This window comes from Schistocerca cancellata, chromosome 9 (genome assembly GCF_023864275.1).
Source record: "Schistocerca cancellata isolate TAMUIC-IGC-003103 chromosome 9, iqSchCanc2.1, whole genome shotgun sequence".
Classification (NCBI taxonomy): Eukaryota; Metazoa; Arthropoda; class Insecta; order Orthoptera; family Acrididae; genus Schistocerca; species Schistocerca cancellata.
In genome coordinates this window covers 190,864,788-190,884,335 of record NC_064634.1, presented here as the reverse complement: position 1 = coordinate 190,884,335, position 19,548 = coordinate 190,864,788, and the positions used below count along the sequence as shown (strand labels likewise).

Here is a 19,548-nt window from a genome sequence, read left to right as displayed (position 1 = left end):
TGTACTGTCAGTGGGCTCCTGACAGCTTCTGACCTCGCCCAAGCAGTGGCCCAATTGGTTACTGGCCCCACTGCAGTCAGCTGCAACACCTGCCCACACTGCGTTGTCCTGCCAACTAGCCTACCCACTGTGCTGGTTCCATGCTATTTATGAGGATGCTGCCCGCAACTGCCGTGCACCCTGCACCTATCCAAACAAGACTAGCAGGCACATTTAAGTGCAACATCCCACCACGTACCTTCATGGTGCCTATCTTCTGACGCTGCACCACTCACTTCAGTGACTTGACGCCTGTATGCCACAGATATCTCGATTGGCATAGGCGTTCTCATCAACACTGCCGCTGACGTTAACATCATACCGGCCAAGCACAATGTCGACGCGCTGTCCCCCTCTACCTTCACCTTGATAGCCACCACCTATTCTCCTATTGCATTCCAAGGCTCCATCAAGATGTCACTCCACCTATCACCACATCACGCCTTCCCTTGGACCTTCCACACTGCCAATGTCGATAAACCTGTGATTGGGTTGGACTTTCTACACCATTACGAACTTTCACCAGACCTGCAGGCCACCGCACTCCACCATGCGTCCAGCTCTACTGTTCCACGCACACCTGAGTTCAGCACCACTCCACTCTCTGCCTCCTTGGCTACACTTTCCATGTGTGGTTCACTGGTCAAGCGCATAACCACACGGCTCTCTGATCTGTTGTATGTGCACTCCCAGATCGATGAACTCCGCACCGAGAAAGATGACTTAAGTGCCCACATCACCTATGCCAAATTGTCACATGCACAGCATATCATACATCGCCTATCTGCAGGCCTGCAGCAAGGTGGCCCTGTACATGCCTCTACAGCATCTTCTCGCCAACCTGCTCCAGTGTGGAGCATTCCACTGACTGTTGTTTTCTTCGCATCACTGCAGGTGAATCTCCAAGATGCACCTGTGTACACCCCTCCAGGTTCTTTGCACCACTTCTCTCCTGCATCGCGCCTTCTGTCGCCAACTGAAGCTGACGCCCTGCCTATGTCACCCTAGTTCATCAAGGACAGTGAACTAACGTTGCCTGTGGGTATCTTCTTGGTCCCTCATGCTGACTTCCCTACACGATTATCAGCCATCAGTAATGGCACTTGCTGTAAGACGTGCACTACTGATGGCCGACCTGTTTGTTACAAGGCCAGGTGCCTTAACTCTTCCAAACTTCTGCATGCTAAGCAGATCATTTGGGCATCCTCTGTTCCTCCGATAGCAACTGGTCTTCCCCTGTTCACCTTGTTCCCAAAAAGGACGGCTCCTTATGCATGTGTGGGGACTACAAGTCCCTTAATGCCAGCACCATCATTGATAACTACCCCATACGACACATCCAAGATTTCACACAGTTGCTTCATGGTTCTACCTTTTTCCCTGTATTAGATTGTTCCAAAGCCTATCACCAGATTCCTATGCATCCACCGGATATTCTGAAGATCGCCATCACCACACCCTTCAGCCTATTTGAACACTGTTACCTGCATTATGGATTGAAAAATGCTGTGCAGACATGGCAGCGGTTCATTGATTCCATTTTGCTCCCTGTGCCTTTGCTTAGGCTTACTCAGACAATATCCGTATCTTTTCTTCCTCTGATGAGGAGCATCAAGTTCACCTCGCTTCAGTCTGTTTGGTCCTCGCTGCCAATGGCGTGGTGATCAACCATGATAAATCTCAACTATGTTCCACATTCGTTGCCTTCCTTGGCCATTCCATCTCTGCTGACGGCCTCCGACTGATGAGTTCTCATATCGAAATCCCTCTCCCTGACAATTATGCGCAGCTCTGTCATTTTCTGCATATGGCAAACTTTTACCACCGCCATATTCCCGAAACTGCCTCTGCCCAAGTGGCCCTCACTGGCGCTTTCTCTGGCAAGCACACCACTGGAAAATGGAAGTTGGAGTAGACCCAGCCTATGCTTGACGCTTTTGGTAACCTTAAAACTGCCCTGCCCATAGCTGTAACAGTCACCCACCCTGACCCTGTGGCCCTGTCTCGATCATGACTGATGCCAGTGCCTCAGCTGTGGGTGCTTTTTTTAAAGCAGCACACTGCCAACTCCACCCAGACCCTCTGCTTCTTTTCCAAGAAACTGACTAAGAGGCAGTGCAAGTGGTCAGCGTTTGACCGTGAGCTGCTCACAGTGTACCAGGCGATTAAACATTTTCATAGTGACCTGGAGGAGCGACCCTTCATGGTCTATACCGGTCACAAGGCAATCGTGGACACTATTTCTAATCCTGCTGAAGACCTTCCGCCCAGGCGTTTCCTCCATATGAACTACATCATTCAGCACTCTTCCGACGCATAATATATCTGCGGCACAGAGAATGTTGTGGCAGACTACCTTTCCTGCATCTGCATGTTAACCGCACCGCTGGACCTGGAGGAGCTCGCTCGACTACAAGCCGACGACGACGATATACAGCAACGAAGATCAGACAATGGCTCATCACTCTCTGTCCAGCCCCATATACTGATACCTGATTCAGCAATCCCTGTCCTTTGTGACACCTCTACAGGCACACTTCGCCCCCTGGTCCCCACCACCCGTTGTCCTATGGTATTTGCCACTTTGCATGGCTTAGCTTACCCTGGGACACGGGCCACGACATGGCTGGTTACGGAGTGCTTTGCCTGGCCTGGTGTGAAGCACGACTGTCGCACTTGGAGCCATCCATGCGTTCCGTGCCAGTGCAGCAAGGTTGGCAGGCAAGCCCAACCTCCTCTGGGCAAGTATAACATCCTGAAGGGGCATTTTCAGCACGTCCATATTGGTGTTGTTGGTCCCCTTCCTCTGTCCAAGGGCTACAGATATATCCTATCAGTCATCGACCATGTGACCCGCTGGGTTGAGGTGGTCTCTCTTACTGACATCATGGCCGAGGCTGTTGCCCATCCTTCAACTCAGCGTGGGTTGCTCGCTTCGGCCGTCCCCTCTCTCTCACCACCGACCAGGAATGCCAATTTGAGTCCACCCTCTTTGCATGACTCTTTGTACTCTGTGGCATCGCCAAGTTTCATACCACAGCATACCACCAGCAGGTGAACAGCCTCATTGAGTGGTGGCACCGCACACTGAAGGCTGCCCTAATGTGCCACGGGGGCCTATGGTCAGAAGCATACTTTTAGGAACTTTCAAGCACCTAAAACAAATAAGGTATTTCTAACTAAACACAGTTACAATGGTTTACAGTTATACTATGTGAGGGTACCAGAATGATAGTTGGTGGGGGCAGGTTTTGGTGCCCATAACATTTCTGTGGGAAAGGCATGGCTCACGATGAGGCTCTTCAAAGTGTGGTGAATAGCTGTGTGAATGAAATACATAAGAACTACATGTAGCTTTGAAGGATATTGTAAAAATAGCACACTGATGAGATGTGTTTCTTTTTACAGAGTCAAGTGAGATAAGGTGCTACCTGGATGTGCAACCTGAGCAGTGAGCAGGCATCTACACTTTCTGATGTAGTGAACTACTCCATGCTGCTGCCAGCTGAAGGCGCTTTAGATGGGCCGCCATAGAAAATGCAAGCAGATTACTCCAAGAATGTCAATACCAGTAAAGACACGAAAGAGACTGGTTGATTTTGGGTGAACATTCAAATTAAAAGTTATTGTTATATAGTTGCAAATTATAATTGTGTAAGTTTACAGAAGAAAATACAGTGTTGAAAGCAAAGTTGCTGTCAAAAATAATGTATGAAGCTAAAATGCCAAAAACCCCATTCTCTTTCAGTGAAGCACTTTCACTTTGGAAAAGAAGTTATTGAGCACAGCAAGAAGTGAAGTTGGAACTGACTAGCAGGTCTAGCTCTTATTTATTATTATTATTATAGGCGACTGTCAACCCGTTGTTAACATAATGTACATTCAATCACCTCTAGAGAACATGACAAATGCCGCAAGGGGGGGGGGGGTGAGGGTTAGGCATGGGGATAAGTATTTTCAATACTTTAGAAGAAAATGGCAACTTGTAAGTAACCATGAAAAATTCCAGTTCCAACCCTGTTAGAAACCTGAGAAATACTGACTTTTAAATTACTTTCTGGAAATGGAAACATTTGATAACAATGTATTTTTTCCTTTTCCTGAGAGCTAGGAAGGGGGAGGTGTAGTGCTTCCACACCCTTGGCCCCATTATAGCCACCCTTGGTACCAGGCGGTTATAATTAAAGAGCAGCTACTCACAGAGAAGGGCAGCACAAATGGTCACACGTTTGTCTGATACATGGAAGAATGTCTCAGAGATGCTGAAGAAACTGAACGGGCAGACTCTTGAAGACAGAAACTATCTCAAGAAAATCTGCTAACAAAGTTTCAAGAACCGGCTTTAAATGATTGACTAGGAATATACTACAACCCCCTATGTATCGCTCACATAGAGATTATGAGGACAAGACTAGAATAATTGCAGGACACACAGATGCACTCAGACAATCATTCTTCCCATACTCCACACATGGATGGAACAGGAAGAAACCCTAATACCTGATACAATGAGATGTATCCTCTGCCACACACGTGATAGTGGTTTGCAGAATATAGATGTAGATGCAGATGTAGATACAGAGGTCTAGTGTGGTCTGTAATTATCATATGGCAGCAAAACTTAGTAGATATTCTGTAGCGTTGATGCAGAACTGATGTACATTGGAAAAAAATTAGTTGTAATTTTGGCCACCAGGATCAAATCTGGCACTGTGATTGCAAGAAAGACATATAGAAATGTTTGGATATATAATGGATTAGGAACAAGATGTGGGTAGAAAAGGTTAAACAAGTGAGAAAGGCATAATGTTGATTTTATTATACTACTGGCCATTAAAATTGGTACACCACGAAGATGACGTGCTACAGACGCGAAATTTAAATAAAAGTACAGCTGAAGGAACTAGAACATACAAAAATGGTGTTATAAGCTATCGTGTCAGCAGTGGTATGTCAACACGACCCAAAAATCTTTCTGTTTTTGTAATGTCCTCTCTCAAAGGTTTCAGAGTTTGGCGTTAAAACTAATAAACTTTCAACGATTTCATGCAATAATGTGAGAAATACATTTGTCCTTAGAAACTATGGTATAATTGCAATCATATTTTTCTTACAAATACGTTTTTTAACAGCAATATTTCCTAACTTGTAATATTTTGGGAGAAGGTAAAGTGCTCTTTTTATCGGGAACTTTAAAATGCAGCATATTATTTCTGCGACATGCACTGTGTGCATGTGGTCTTATAAATCTGAATATTTATTCGAATACAACATCTGTATAAAAATTTTTGTATCATGGTAATCAACGAAATGTTAATTTTATTTTAACATACAAGAACCAGAAAAATACATTTTGAAGGATGCTTTTCAAATTTCAGGGAACTATTTGTGATAGACTAGAGTAAAGTGACAAAAATGTGTTTGTGTTAGGAGTGATATTGAAGCAAGTGAATACGTTCCAACTTGTTTCACCATGTTCCATTTAGTGCAGTTCGGCACTGACACATGTTTCTGAGATAGGCACGGGTCCAAGTGGGGAGGAGACATTGTACTGCCCCCTCCCCCCCCCCCCTGCTCCAAATAACATTCTCGCAAAAGCATGTATATTTTTACATGTACTATGCAACCACATAAAAGAAAGCAACAATATACCTTGCAGAAGCCACCGCAATCAGGGATTCACACGAAAGTAAATAGAAAGCCAGCTTTCTGTCTTCTGCCTGCGAAATGAGGGCATTACCTCAGCCCACAACTATGAATATGCGTTATCGGCAAAGTGTCATTTCTACTGTTGTATTTCATCCTAGTAGCAAAGGCTATTACGGAACAGATGTGTATTGCCAACATCTTTCAGGTGGCGATAATGAGTTTGATTCGCACTAGTACTGCTGACATTTTTAAACGGGAATCCGATATATCGATTTTCAAGAAAATATCGCTATATGCCCTCGATGTATCGGAAGGAGCTCCGACATGTAGTTACACCGATGAAAAAAATATCGATGTACCATCTTATGAAAATACCGGCGCGCATTGTAAATATACGGCCGATTTTAGAGCTGTATATTTACGTATTACTTTATTATTAGATGTTCTTTACATCAACAAGGTACCAGCCTGCTTATCCCCCTTAGAGCAAGGATTGCAAGGAAACCGATGCATGTTCACGCTTAGCGATAACCACTTTGCTAACAGTGGTAACTGCATCAAAGCAACACAATAAAAGGTGTCCGATGTATAAGTCGTTCGATTTCGCCACATATCGGATTTGCCCAGTATACTTCATGTCGACTTCTCTGTTTTATCATTGCTATAAATGCTAGCGACCTAGCAGTCGTAATGTCAAAATGGCATGAATGTTGCAGTTTCTGCCAGTAGCGCCGAGTGCGGATTACATCAGCATTTCCCCTCACAAGTCTCCACCCATCGCAAAGACCAATCCTGTCATTTAGTTTTTTGTTCATCATTTTCAGCAACTGTTTCTGGTCGTCCTTCAGCATTCGTGTCATCCACCTGGAGGACAATTTTCACATTTGTAAGCCTTAGTGCAGGATTGTGTACACAGATCCCACGGAATGCCAGCTTTGGAGGCGGTTTGTATCACATTCATTCGGCGATCCTCCAAAACAATTTTCTCCACTTGCTAAATCATGTCGTCACACTGGCTGGTGCGAACCCGAGATTGTCTTGGTTTGTTGTCACATGACGTTCTGCTTTCTTTGAACTATCACATGCGTGAACACACATTAGACACATCTATTTATCACCCAACTGGCGAGAAATTTCAGTCGGTGTTACACTACGCAAATGGAGAAAAAGAATTATTACACTCTTTTCTTATAATGAAAACGTTACCATCTTAGACATGAAAAACAGTCATCACTCTCGCCGCTGTCCCCAGTTTCCCCCTTGCTCATTGATTCTTGTCCTCTGCCGCTCCTCTACCAAATTGCCCCAACACTACAGCTCCACGCCCTCCACACCCTCTCCCAACGAAACTTTAATCGTCTTCCATTATCCAACCATGAAACTCGCCTTGTATATATCCGTCCTACCACATCCGGGAAGCAGTGGTTGGGAAGGGAGTGAGACAGGGTTGTAGCCTCTCCCCGATGCTATTCAATCTGTATACTGATCAAGCAGTAAAGGAAACGAGAGAAAAGTTCGGAGTAGGTATTACAATCCATGGATAAGAAATAAAAACTTTGAGGTTCTCCGATGACATTGTAATTTTGTCAGTGACAGCGAAGGACTTGGAAGAGCAGTTGAACGGAATGAACAGTGTTTTGAAAGGAGGGTATAAGATGAACATCAACAAAAGCAAAACGAGGATAATGGAATGTAGTCGAATTAAGTCGGGTGATGCTGAGGGAATTGGATTAGGAAATGAGACACTTAAAGAAGCAAAGGAGTTTTGCTATCTGGGGAGCAAAATAACTGATGATGGTCGAAGTAGAGAGGATATAAAATGTAGACTGGCTATGGCAAGGAAAGCGTTTCTGAATAAGAGGAATTTGTTAACATCGAGTATTGATTTAAGTGTCAGAAAGTCGTTTCTGAAAGTATTTGTATGGAGTGTAGTCACGTATGGAAGTGAAACATGGACGATACATAGTTTAGACAAGAAGAGAATGGAAGCTTTCGATATGTGGTGCTACAGAAGAATGATGAGATTAGATGGGTAGATCACATAAATAATGAGGAGGTATTAAATAGAATTGGGGAGAAGAGGAGTTTGTGGCACAACTTCACTAGAAGAAGGGATCAGTTGGTAGGACATGTTCTGAGACATCAAGGGATCACCAATTTAGTACTGGAGGGCAGTGTGGAGGGTAAAAATCGTGGAGGGAGACCAAGAGATGAATACACTAAACAGATTCAGAAGGATGTAGGTTGTAGTAGGTACTGGGAGATGAAGAAGCTTGCACAGGATAGAGTAGCGTGGAGAGCTGCATCAAACCAGTCTCAGGACTGAAGACCACAACAACAACCACATCCGTGGGAGCCCTACTATCCTGCACTTGTCGGGGCTCCCTTCCCCTTCCAATTCTCTCCATCCACTCCCTAAGTCTTGGTTCGGAACTGTATCCCTCTCCACTCTTCCCCCATCCATCATCGAAACATTCACCCAAACAAACCCCCTCCCAAATACTAACTTTAAATGCTACGCTTCGCCGGCCCGTGTGGCCGAGCGGTTCTAGGTGCTTCAGTCTGGAACCGCGCGCCCGCTACGGTCGCAGGTTCGAATCCTGTCTCGGGCATGGATGTGTGTGGTGTCCTTAGGTTAGTTAGGTTTAAGTAGTTCCAAGTTCTAGGAGACTGATGACCTCAGATGTTGAGTCCCATAGTGCTCAGAGCCATCTGAACCATTTTTGCTACATTCTCATGACACTCTTCCCCCTGGCAGTCAATACCCGCTCATCTTCAGTCATCTATGTATCTCTTTTAACTAGTCACTCATCGACCTTCCTGATTAATTTCATGCAGCTTTCTATCCTTTTTTTTACCTTTGTGTGTGACTCTCATTTTCCATTCATCTGTATCCATATTCAAATTCATCACCGAATCAGTCTTCGGTGATGTAACTGACGTTCTGGCTTGTCAGCTGCCGTGTCCAACTTCTTCTTTTTTTTTTTTTTTAATTTTCCTCTCATGCGGCTGAAGAGAGGCGAATTGTATCCACTAGCAGCCCCCATGCTGCCCCCTCCCCCCCCCTCCCCCATGCTGCCCACATGGCGACAATAAAGAAAAAAAAAATCTCGCCGCTGCTGCTAGAGTTTTCTGTTATGTCTTTGCAATTTTCAAGCTGCTAGCACAGTCTAACATAGACTAACATAGACTGTGCTGCTAGGTTAGTTTCGTTATCGCTGCCATGTTGTTAATCATCGCTGCTCCGCTGTCTATATGCACCAAAGAGGAGCAACGTTCAGTGATCCGCTTTTGTGGTCGGAAGGCGTATCAGGGGCCGAAATTCATCGAAGACTTTCGGTATAGCACGAGAACAGTGTTTTACCACAACGGAGCGTCTACGAATGGATTAAAAAATTCTGAAATGGTGGCACAAGTGTCACGCACGATGAAGGGGCCGGACGACCGTTTACCGCCACAAATGAAGAAACCATTGAGCGTTCACGTGAAATGATTCTCTTCGACAGACGATTAACATTGATGAATTGGCATATTGTCTGCAAATTAGTTACAGTACTGCCTGCGAAATCATCCACAACAGACTTGGGTTTCATAAAGTTGTTCAAGATGGGTCGCAAAACAACTCTCACAATTGTATAAACAAATGCGCTTGGACAGCTGCAAAAAACATTTGGATCGCTATGGTAACGAAGGGGACAACTTCATAGACACGATCATTACTGGTGACGACATGGATCCATCATTACGAGCCGAAGAGTAAACGGCAGAGTATGGAATGGAAACATCCAAATTCGCCGTGCAAGAAAAAGTTCAAGACCCAACCGTCTGCAGGGAAACATGCTTACGGTTTTTTGGGACGCACAAGGTCCAGTACTGGAACATTATGGAGAAAGGGGCACGACAATAAACTGTGTACGTTACAGTGAGATGCTTACTGCCGGGCTAAAGCCTGTAATTCGAAGCAAACGCCGAGGATTGCTGTCAAAAGGTGTTGTTGCTCGACAATGCCCGTACGCATACTTGCCCACACTGCTGAAACGCTCCAGAAACTCAAATTTGAAGTACTGCATCATCCCCCATATAGTTCCGATCTTGCCCCTTCTGGCTGTCACTTGTTTGGTCCACTCAAACAGGCATTATGAGGCCGTGGATTTGCCTCGGACGAAGCAGTGAAAGAAAAGGTGCATTCCTGGCACCCAGCTCAACGGAGAACCTTCTTTTAAGAGGGCATCAGGAAGCTTGTACAACAATGGACCAAGTGCGTTGAAACGCAAGGAGACTACGTCGAAAAATGATGTTCTTGTAAGTTTCCTATTTGATTTTATAACTACTTTGTGGATAATAATGACTTACCCTCGTAGTATTTCATTAGATTAGATTACATTAGAAGTACTTTTCTGTCCAATTTACCTATAGTGAGGGGATCCTCATGGATGTAGAACATGTCGATAACCACAATACACAATCAACATTTACTAAGTAGAAAAGATAGGTCAATCTACCTCCCATAGACCCCAAGTGAAACGGGGCGCGGAATAAGTCAAAACATCTTAAACATATTTTCAGTTAAAAGGTAGCAACCAGTTTGTCATAAAACATGTAAATGTACAATACATTGAGGTGCATATCATAATTCTTAGGCTATTGTAGCCACACGTCATCAAAAAGGTAAATCATTCTACGTCACTTGTTTACATTCATCACATTACTGCGCTGGAGATGAACAGAAGTCAGATTATACATCATACTCAGAGTATTTGATATTATGAATACAGGGGTTGGACAAAAATATAGAAACACTGTGAGTAACGAATACTTGAACATAAATGGAGATGCTATCCAAGTCTGCAGTTGGCACTGTTCTATTTTATCGCCAACGGCACCTGTGCAATGCCCTGAATACTTTGCAAGTATCAGTGGAGGCCAGAACAATGTTCTGTGTACTTGGGAGTGCGCTATGTCGGAGCTAAGTGGATTCGAACGCGGGCAAATCAGTGGTGCTTGTGTGGTGGATGCTTCTGTAACCACGATAACGAAGTGTTTGGTGTTTCAGGAGCCACCGATAGAAGATTTATATCGCATACAGGAAAGCTGAAAACCAGAATAACAGGGCGGGCTGAAATTCTTCCCCTAACAGGAAAACGTGCTGCCGAAGCCATAAGCCATAAATCTTAGACTATAGAGCAATGGAGGAAACTTATTTGTCGTATGCGGCTTGTTTCTCACTTTCTTCAACTTCTGATAGAGTTTACGTATGGTGTACGCCGTCTCAATCCTGCGATGCAAACTGCTTGCTGCCAAGAATGAAACTTGGCAGAGATTCGGTGATGATTTGAGCAGCCCTGTCGTGGTATTCCATGAGGCCCTCGGTTACTATGCGAGGTCGCATTACTACTAACGATTATGTGATCATTTTGGCTGATCAGATCCGTCCCGGCACAATAGTTGTTCCCCATGCAGTGTTTCAAGACGACAGGACCCTGACACACAGCTTGCATCACCCAGGACTGGTTGTTTGAGCACGAGGATGAACTGTCCCATCTTCCATGGCCCCACGGTCACGAGATCTCAATATTATTGAGCCTTTGTGTTCTACTTTGGCGAGAAGTGTGCGTGGTCGCAATCCACCACCATCATAGTTACACTATGTGATCAAAAGCATCCCGACACCTGGCTGAAAATGATTTACAAGTTCATGGCACCCTCCATCGGTAATGCTGGAATGTGATGTTGGCCCACACTTAGCCTTCATGACAGTTTACACTCTCGCAGGCATACGGTCAATCAGGTGCTGCAAGGTTTCTTGTGGAATGGCAGCCCATTTTTCACGGAGTGCTGCACGGAGAAGAGGTATCGATGTCGGTCGATGAAGCCTGGCACGAAGTCTGCGTTCCAAAACATCCCAAAGGTGTTGTATAAGATTCAGGTCCGGACTCTCTGCAGGCCAGTCCATTACAAGGTTGTTATTGCCGTGTAGTCACTCCACCACAGGCCGTGCATTATGAACAGGTGGTTGATGGTGTTGAAAGATGCAATCACCATCCCTGAATTGCTCTTCAACAATGGAAAGCGAGAAGGTGCTTAAAACATCAATGTAGGCCTTTGCTGCTATAGTGCCACGCAAAACAACAAGGGGTGCAAGCCCCTTCCATGAAAAAAACGACCAGACCATAACACCACCGCCTCTGAATTTTACTGTTGGCACTACACACGCTGGCAGATGACGTTCACCGGGCATTCGCCATACCCACGCCCTGCTATCGGATCGCCACATTGTGTAATGTGATTCGCCATTCCACACAACGTTTTTCCACTGTTCAATCGTCCAATGTTTGCGCTCCTTACACCAAGCGAGGCATCGTTTGGCATTTACTGGCGTGATGTGTGAATTATGAGCAGTGGCTCGACCATGAAATCCAAGTTTTCTCACCTCCCGCCTCATTGTCATAGTACAGGTACTTGCAGTGGATCCTGATGCAGTTTGGAATTCCTGTGTAGTGGACTGGATAGATGTTTGCCTTCTTCAACTGTCAGTCAACAGACGAGGTCGGCCTGTAAGCTTTTGTGCTGTACGTGTCCTTTCACATTTCCACTCCACTATCACGTCGGAAACAGTGGACTTAGGGATGTTTACGAGTGTGGAAATCACGCGTACAGACGTATGACACAAGTGACATCCCTATCAACTGAACACGTTCGAAGTCCGTGAGTTTCGCGGAGCGCCCCATTCTGCTCTCTCACGATGTCTAATGACTACAGAGGTCGCTGATGTGGAGTACCTGGCAGTAGGTGGCAGCACAATGCACCTAATATGAAAAACGTATGTTTTTGGGGGTGTCCGGATACTTTTGATCACATAGAGTATCTATTTTGCAGGAATAATGGTATAAGATTGCCTTGAAAACCATACAGGACCTGTACTTATCCATTCCAAGTCGACTGGAAGCTGTTTTGAATGCCAAAGGTTTTCCTACTCCGTGTTAAGTATGGTAACACGTTATCTTTTGGTGTTGTCATACCTTTGTCCGCCCATTGTATATAAATCACTACTAAATTCATTAGTGGAGGGGAAGAAATTGGCTACCAATAAATCCTTTAGGCCTCACTGAAACTAAACTTTACTAGTAGTTACACTTGGCTGCTTACAAATTACTGAACATGTGTTCCTGAATAATGCAGGCTTTTCTGGACCAAAGGAAGTGATTTTAAATCTTTATGAAGTTTATTGTTGTTTCTAGTACCGATTCCACGAACTGAGTTGTTAGTTTTTAAAAAAGAGATACATTACTTTTGACACATTACAATAAGGAATAAATATATTGGGAAGCAGGACGTTTCTGCGTCGGCTGCACAAAGCGTTTTTATTTTCATATCCCCTATGTCTGACAACATTTCCACTGCAATTAAAAATTTGTTCAGGTGATTCAGCTGTCTAGTGTTGCGCTTCTACAAGGTGAAATTTATTAAGTTGTACTCCTAAGAGCTTAACACTGCCAATCTGTTTATTTGCTTACCGTCATATTTTAGGCATATGCTGGCGGGGGGGGGGGGGGGGGGGGGGGGGTGAGAGGACGTCAAACAAGTTCTGGACACTAAGTTTTGAATTGTGTATACTATGTAAGTTTAGTCACATAGAACCGACTAGAAACCATTCATTAACGTTCCTGAAAATTTCAGTAATGGTCTTTCTAAAACTCAACTTGACTTTCCATTTATTGCAATTTTTATATCGCCTAGAAACGAAGAAAATTTTGCTTCTAATAATGTTATCGATGGCAGATAGTTGATATTCACAAGAAAAAGTAAAGATCCCAAGATGGAAGTGTAATACCACATATAATTAGTTCACAGTTGGATAATTCCTGACAATTATACAGGGCTCTTTCCTACTGACACCCTCTGTTTCGTGACACAGAGATACAATCTGAACCATTTTGTATCATTTCCTGTTACGCTGCAGTATTCTAATTTACTTAAGAGGATATTATGGTTTACACAGTCAAATGCTTTTGAGATGTCACAGAATATACGAGTAACTTGTAAGTTTTTGTCCAAAGAATTAGGTATATTCTCCCTGTATGTGCAATTGCCCTTCGCATTGTCAGAACCCTTTAGAATTAAAAACTGTGGCTTTTACAATATATTATCTGAAGTGAGATGGTTAAGGAATCACTTGTGCATTACCCTTTTCTAAAATTTTATACAGTGCTGGCAACAGAGAAATTGGACGGAAGATTGGCGGTATTTCCTTGTCTCCTTTCGTATACAGATGCTTAACTTCAGCATATTTCAGCGAATCAGGAAAAATGATAAATTACTGGGTACATAAATAACTGAATGATGATGATGATGAGTCCCATACTCCTTTACAGAGCGTAGGGGAGCGACGCGGGAGACCCGCGCCGCCTTACCAGGCAAGGTCCTAGTGGAGGTGGTTTGCCATTGCCTTCCTCCGACCGTAATGGGGATGAATGATGATGATAAAGACGACACAACACCCAGTCATATCGAGGCAGGAAAAATCCCTGACCCCGCCGGGAATCGAACCCGGGACCCCGTGAACGGGAAGCGAGAACGCTAGCGCGAGACCACGCGATGGGGAACTGAATACGTTACTAAATTCTGAAGAACATTTTTAATTCACTTTGTTGATATTTTATCGTAACCAGCACAATTATTTGATTTTAATTATTTATGGTGGACCTTACTTGTAACGATGTAGTAAAGATCATATTCATATTGCTAGAATTATGTGTAATGGCTGGTCTGAGATTTTCCGTGGCAGCATCTACGAACAACTCCTCTTCAGTAACAGTTATGAAGTGCTTTTTAAACAGTTTTGCATTGCTGCATACTTCTGTTACCAATGTATCATTTGCTCTTAATACTATGTGCCCCTCTTCATCTCCGATTACATGATGTGACTATTTTTTTATCACCATGCATTTCCTTTAATGTCTGTATTTTCGTGTTCAATATTTCGTAGAATTTTTCATAATGGGCTATTGTATTCTCATCAGAGTTGCTTCGGATTGACGGATACAGCTTCCTCTTTGTCATACACGATAAATTTATTCCTTGAGTAATCGGTGGCTTCTTAGCAGATTTTGGCCAAATCCGGGTGACTTTTGGCGGAAAACAGCTTTCAAATAAAGTAAGAACTTTATTAATGGAAGTACTGTATTTTACAGTTATGTCATAAGCACTGTATACGTCACACTAGTTCATGTTTCTATGGAATTTTCTAAAATAATTTTTGACTAAGGTCTACTGACTACCCTTTTGAACTGATATACCAGGTTTTGTATTTGATCAGCATTAACGAAAGAAACTGTATATCATGATCCGAGAAGCAATTGAATATTATTTCTGTAATATGATTTTGTTCATTAGCCCATTGTATATAGATATTATCAATGGCTGGTTTCAGTTGGAAAGTTTACCGTAGAAAGAAGGTTGAATGATGAAGTTACTGAGAGAAATAAATTCTTAGTGGAAGAGTTTTAAGAAAATCGATATTAAACTCGCCAGGAAGTACAATTTTTTTTACTGAAGATTGAGCACTAGAGCTACGAGATGATTGAAGAACACATTAAAATTACCTGTGGGCGTCCTATACAATTACTATTATAAAGGATTCATCATAGATTTATTGCAGATAACTACATCGTCTTCAAAAAATCTGAGGTAACTATTACCATTATCTTCAAGCTATTAATGCACAATAAGAACAACAAAGCTGCCAACACACTTCCCTAGTGTACACGTGAAGTTACTTCTACATCTGGCGACGACTCTCCATCCAAGATAACATCCTGCGTCCTTCATACTAAGAAATCCTCAATTCAGTCACAAATTTCTCTTGATACCCCATAAGTTCGTACCGTCGATAGTAGGCTTAGGTGTGGTACTGAGTTAAATGGTTTTCGGAAATAAATACTGCATCTACCTGCCTGCCTTGACCCATTGCATTCAGGACGCCATTTGACAAAAGCACAAGTTGGGTTCACGAAATCCAAGATGATTGATTTGAAGGAGGTTTTTCTGTTCGAGGTATGTCATTATGTTTAGGGTCAGAATATGTTCTAAAATTCTACAACAAATGGATGCCAAAGATACTGTACGGTAGTTTTCTAGATCACTTCTGCTATCCTTGTAAACGAGTGTTACCTGTACTTTCTTCCAATCACAGGGCACAGTTTTTTGCTCAGGTGACAATGGTATATTGTAGTTAAAACGAGGGCTAACTCAAATCCAGATTCTTTGTAGAATATGACAGGGATTTCATCGGGTCCTGGAGCCTTGTTCAGTTCTACTCTTTTAGCTATTTCTCGACGCAACTGATACTAATTTCTACATCACTCATCTTTGCAGCGATGCGTGAAGTAGAATGTGGCAGAACTTCTTTGTCTTCCTTAGTATAGGAATATTTAAAAACAGTGATCAGCATTTCACATCTTGCTTTGGTACCGTCAGTGTGTCTTTAGCAAGAGATCCTTTGGTAATATTCTGTTAAGGTAGTTGTCTAAGGCTTCACGCATTGCCCTCTTGGCGGCGAAACGAGTTTTATTCAACATCTCGTTATTTATAGCACTTTGCTTTGTTTTGCACTGTAGTGTCTGTTTTTCTAGAAGTTTCTTTATAATGACTGTATACCATTTAGGGTCTTCATCACAAACCGTTCTCCTAGGTACTTATCTATCAAGTGCATGGTCAACTATCTGTCAAAATATGAGCTACTGTTCTACATGCTCTTCTCCGCAACTGGATGGAGTCACGCAGTGAGATACAACGGTACTGTCTCTTTATAGTTTGCTGAGCATACAAATCCATATACTAGGTTAACTGCCGTTTTTACTTCGATAATCGTTGCAGCTCATGGGCACTGATAGCAGTTTCATGTTCAACGACGTCTGGTCTATTTGATGCCATTAGAGGTAATATTTGTTCATCATGAGTGGGTTTCCGAACTCTTCGTCGCACAAAGTTTTCAGAAAAGACATTTTGTAATATAAATTATAGAATGCAGCTATCAGTCGTCCTTTGTAAATTTTATTGCGCGGATCTAGATTTCGGCTAGATGCGAAGAACACAAGAAGTGCATAGTTAGATGATGTCAAAAAAAGTTACAAGTAATGGTTTAATGCATATGGTTTGTATATTACATACCACTATTATTTTCGCTCAATGAATGTAATGCCTGTTGGTCGGGCTTCGTCCACAGTTCATTAAATACTACTGTTTTTAATGCTACATACTACATTTTGTAATGTTTCGTAGGAGGTCTTTTCCCGTCCAACACTTACAAAACTGTAATTACCCCAAGCGATTGTTGGATGATTGAGGACTTTAGAGTGTATATGTTTAATGTTTTCAATTGTATTACGTACAAATAAATCTCTGAAATGTGTACATTTTGATCCATTGCAAAGTCGTGTTGATTTGAAAAAACGAATTGACAGATTAAGCAGCGCTAACGGTTAAACAGAAAATGTGAACACGTTAGCAGGAGGGGGCGGGAGAGGAGTGCCTTTTCTATCCTTTATTAATTGTCCAAGCAAATATGGTGTTTTTACGAGACGACTTTAGACATGTTTCGTTTTCATTAGGACTAGCGATGGAAGAAGACTGTCAGTTCAGCATATTCTCCTCAATAATGGCATGTTTCTCGTTACGTTTACGATGTGAATGGTTGCTTACCTAACAGGAGGAACAGCTGCTGCGCTGCTGCTTGAGCGCTAGTGTTAACTGATCAGCCACTCTCCTCTGCACTCATTTTAAGTTCTCCTACTATCAGGTTTCGAATGTATGATACCGCGTTATCATTGCGTCATTGTTATGAAGCTGAGGTATGTCATTCGACTGATAGCAAACGGAGTAAATACATAATTTTTACACAGAAAGAGATAAGATTTGTGGAACTGTTACCAACCACTACCTGGCCACGGTTCGTTATCTAAAACCAGCTGACATCTAAGAGTGCCGACGCTTCTGGAGAAGACGTTGAAGTGTTATATGTCGTAATGGAGTTTTTGCGATACACAGTCTGTCCATTGAAGCACGTTTACGATAGCTCACAACGTTTCACTAATTTAGAAAATCTGAGCCCTTCTCCAGGTGGAAGATCAATCGATAGATAACCAAGAATGTACAACTCTAAAGATATAATGCACGCAACTTACTGGTGTTGATGAAATTTCTGCAGTATTTCTGATGGCCTTGATACTCCTGGGCATCGAGTCAAACAGTGCTTGGATGGGGTGTACAGGTACAGCTGCCCATGCAGCTTCAACACAATACCACAGTTCATCAAGAGTAGTGACTGGCGTATTGTGACGAGCCAGTTGCTCGACCACCACTGACCAGACCATTTCAATTGGTGAGAGATCTGGAGAATGTGCTGTCCAGGGCAGCAGTCGAACAGTTTCTGTATCCAGAAAAGCCCGTACAGGACCTGCAACATGCGGTCGTGCATTATCCTGCTGAAATGTAGGGTTTCGCAAGGATCGAATGAAGGGTAGAGCCACGGGTCGTAACACATGTGAAATGTAAAGTCCACTGTTCAAAGTGCCGTCAATGCGAACAAGAGGTGACCGAGACGTGTAACCAGTGGCACCCCATACCATCACGCCGGGTGACACGCCAGTATGGCGATGACGAATACACGCTTCCAATGTGTGTTCACCGCGATGTCGCCAAACACAGATGCGACCATCACGATGCTGTAAACATAATCTGGATTCATCCGAAAAAATGACGTTTTGCCATTCTTGCACCCAGGTTCGTCGTTGAGTACACCATCGCAGGCGCTCCTGTCTGTGATGCAGCGTCAAGGGTAACCGCAGCCATGGTCTCCGAGCTGATAATCCATGCTGCTGCAAACGTCGTCGAACTGTTCGTGCAGATGATTGTTGTCTTGCAAACGTCCCCATATGTTGACTCAGGGATCGAGACGTGGCTGCGCGATCCGTTACAGCCATGCGGGTGCCTGTCATCTCGGCTGCTAGTGATACGAGGCCGTTGGGATCCAGCACGGCGTTCCGTATTACCCTCCTGAACCCACCGATTCCATATTCTGTTAACAGTCATTGGATCTGGACCAACGCGAGCAGCAATGTCGCGATACGATAAACAGCAATCACAGTAGGCTACAATCCGACCTTTATCAAAGTCGGAAACGTGATGGTACGTATTTCTCCTACTTACGTTTCACCAGGCAACGCCGGTCAACTGCTGTTTGTGTATGAGAAATCGGTTGGAAACTTTCCTCATGTGAGCACGTTGTAGGTGTCGCCACCGGCACCAACCTTGTGTGAATGCTCTGGAAAGCTAATCATTTGCATATCACAGCGTCTTCTTCCTGTCAGTTAAATTTCGCGTCTGTAGCACGTCATGTTCGTGGTGCAGCAATTTTAATGGCCAGTAGTGTATATATAGTGCTTGGCTACATCCAGCAATGTCCTCTCATTTATGTGTAAATAATCTTGCAGCATGAGAGAGTCAATGAAGTGAGGAGTAAGATTGAAACCAATGCATACACATTGAATAAGTAAATAGGGGGGTTTTAATCAGTGAAGTGTATAATAAATTTTGATCATTTAAAGCAACACATTTGTAAGAAAACCCACACTGACACAGCTCTTTCTGGGATACTGGAAGTAATGAATAACAGTATAACATGGAAGTGTGTTGCAGTGTGTGCGAAGGACAGAAAAACCTCCTTCAAATCAATCATCTTGGATTTCGTAAACCCAACTTGTGCTTTTGTCAAATGGCGTCCTGAATGCAATGGATCAAGGCAGGCAGGTAGATGCAGTATTTATTTCCGAAAACCATTTAACTCAGTACCACACCTAAGCC

At 43.4% G+C, this 19,548-nt stretch overlaps 1 protein-coding gene across 1 annotated transcript in view; it reads right to left on the bottom strand.

Moving 5' to 3' along the window:
- LOC126100898 (glutathione S-transferase 1-1-like) overlaps positions 1-17,480 on the bottom strand; it is a 76,578-nt gene extending 59,098 nt beyond the window's left edge. Inside the window, exon 1 of the mRNA XM_049911564.1 lies at positions 17,389-17,480. The gene's annotated coding sequence lies outside the window, so the exon portion shown is untranslated. The remainder of the gene's footprint in view (positions 1-17,388) is intronic.
- Positions 17,481-19,548: the final 2,068 nt, after the last annotated feature.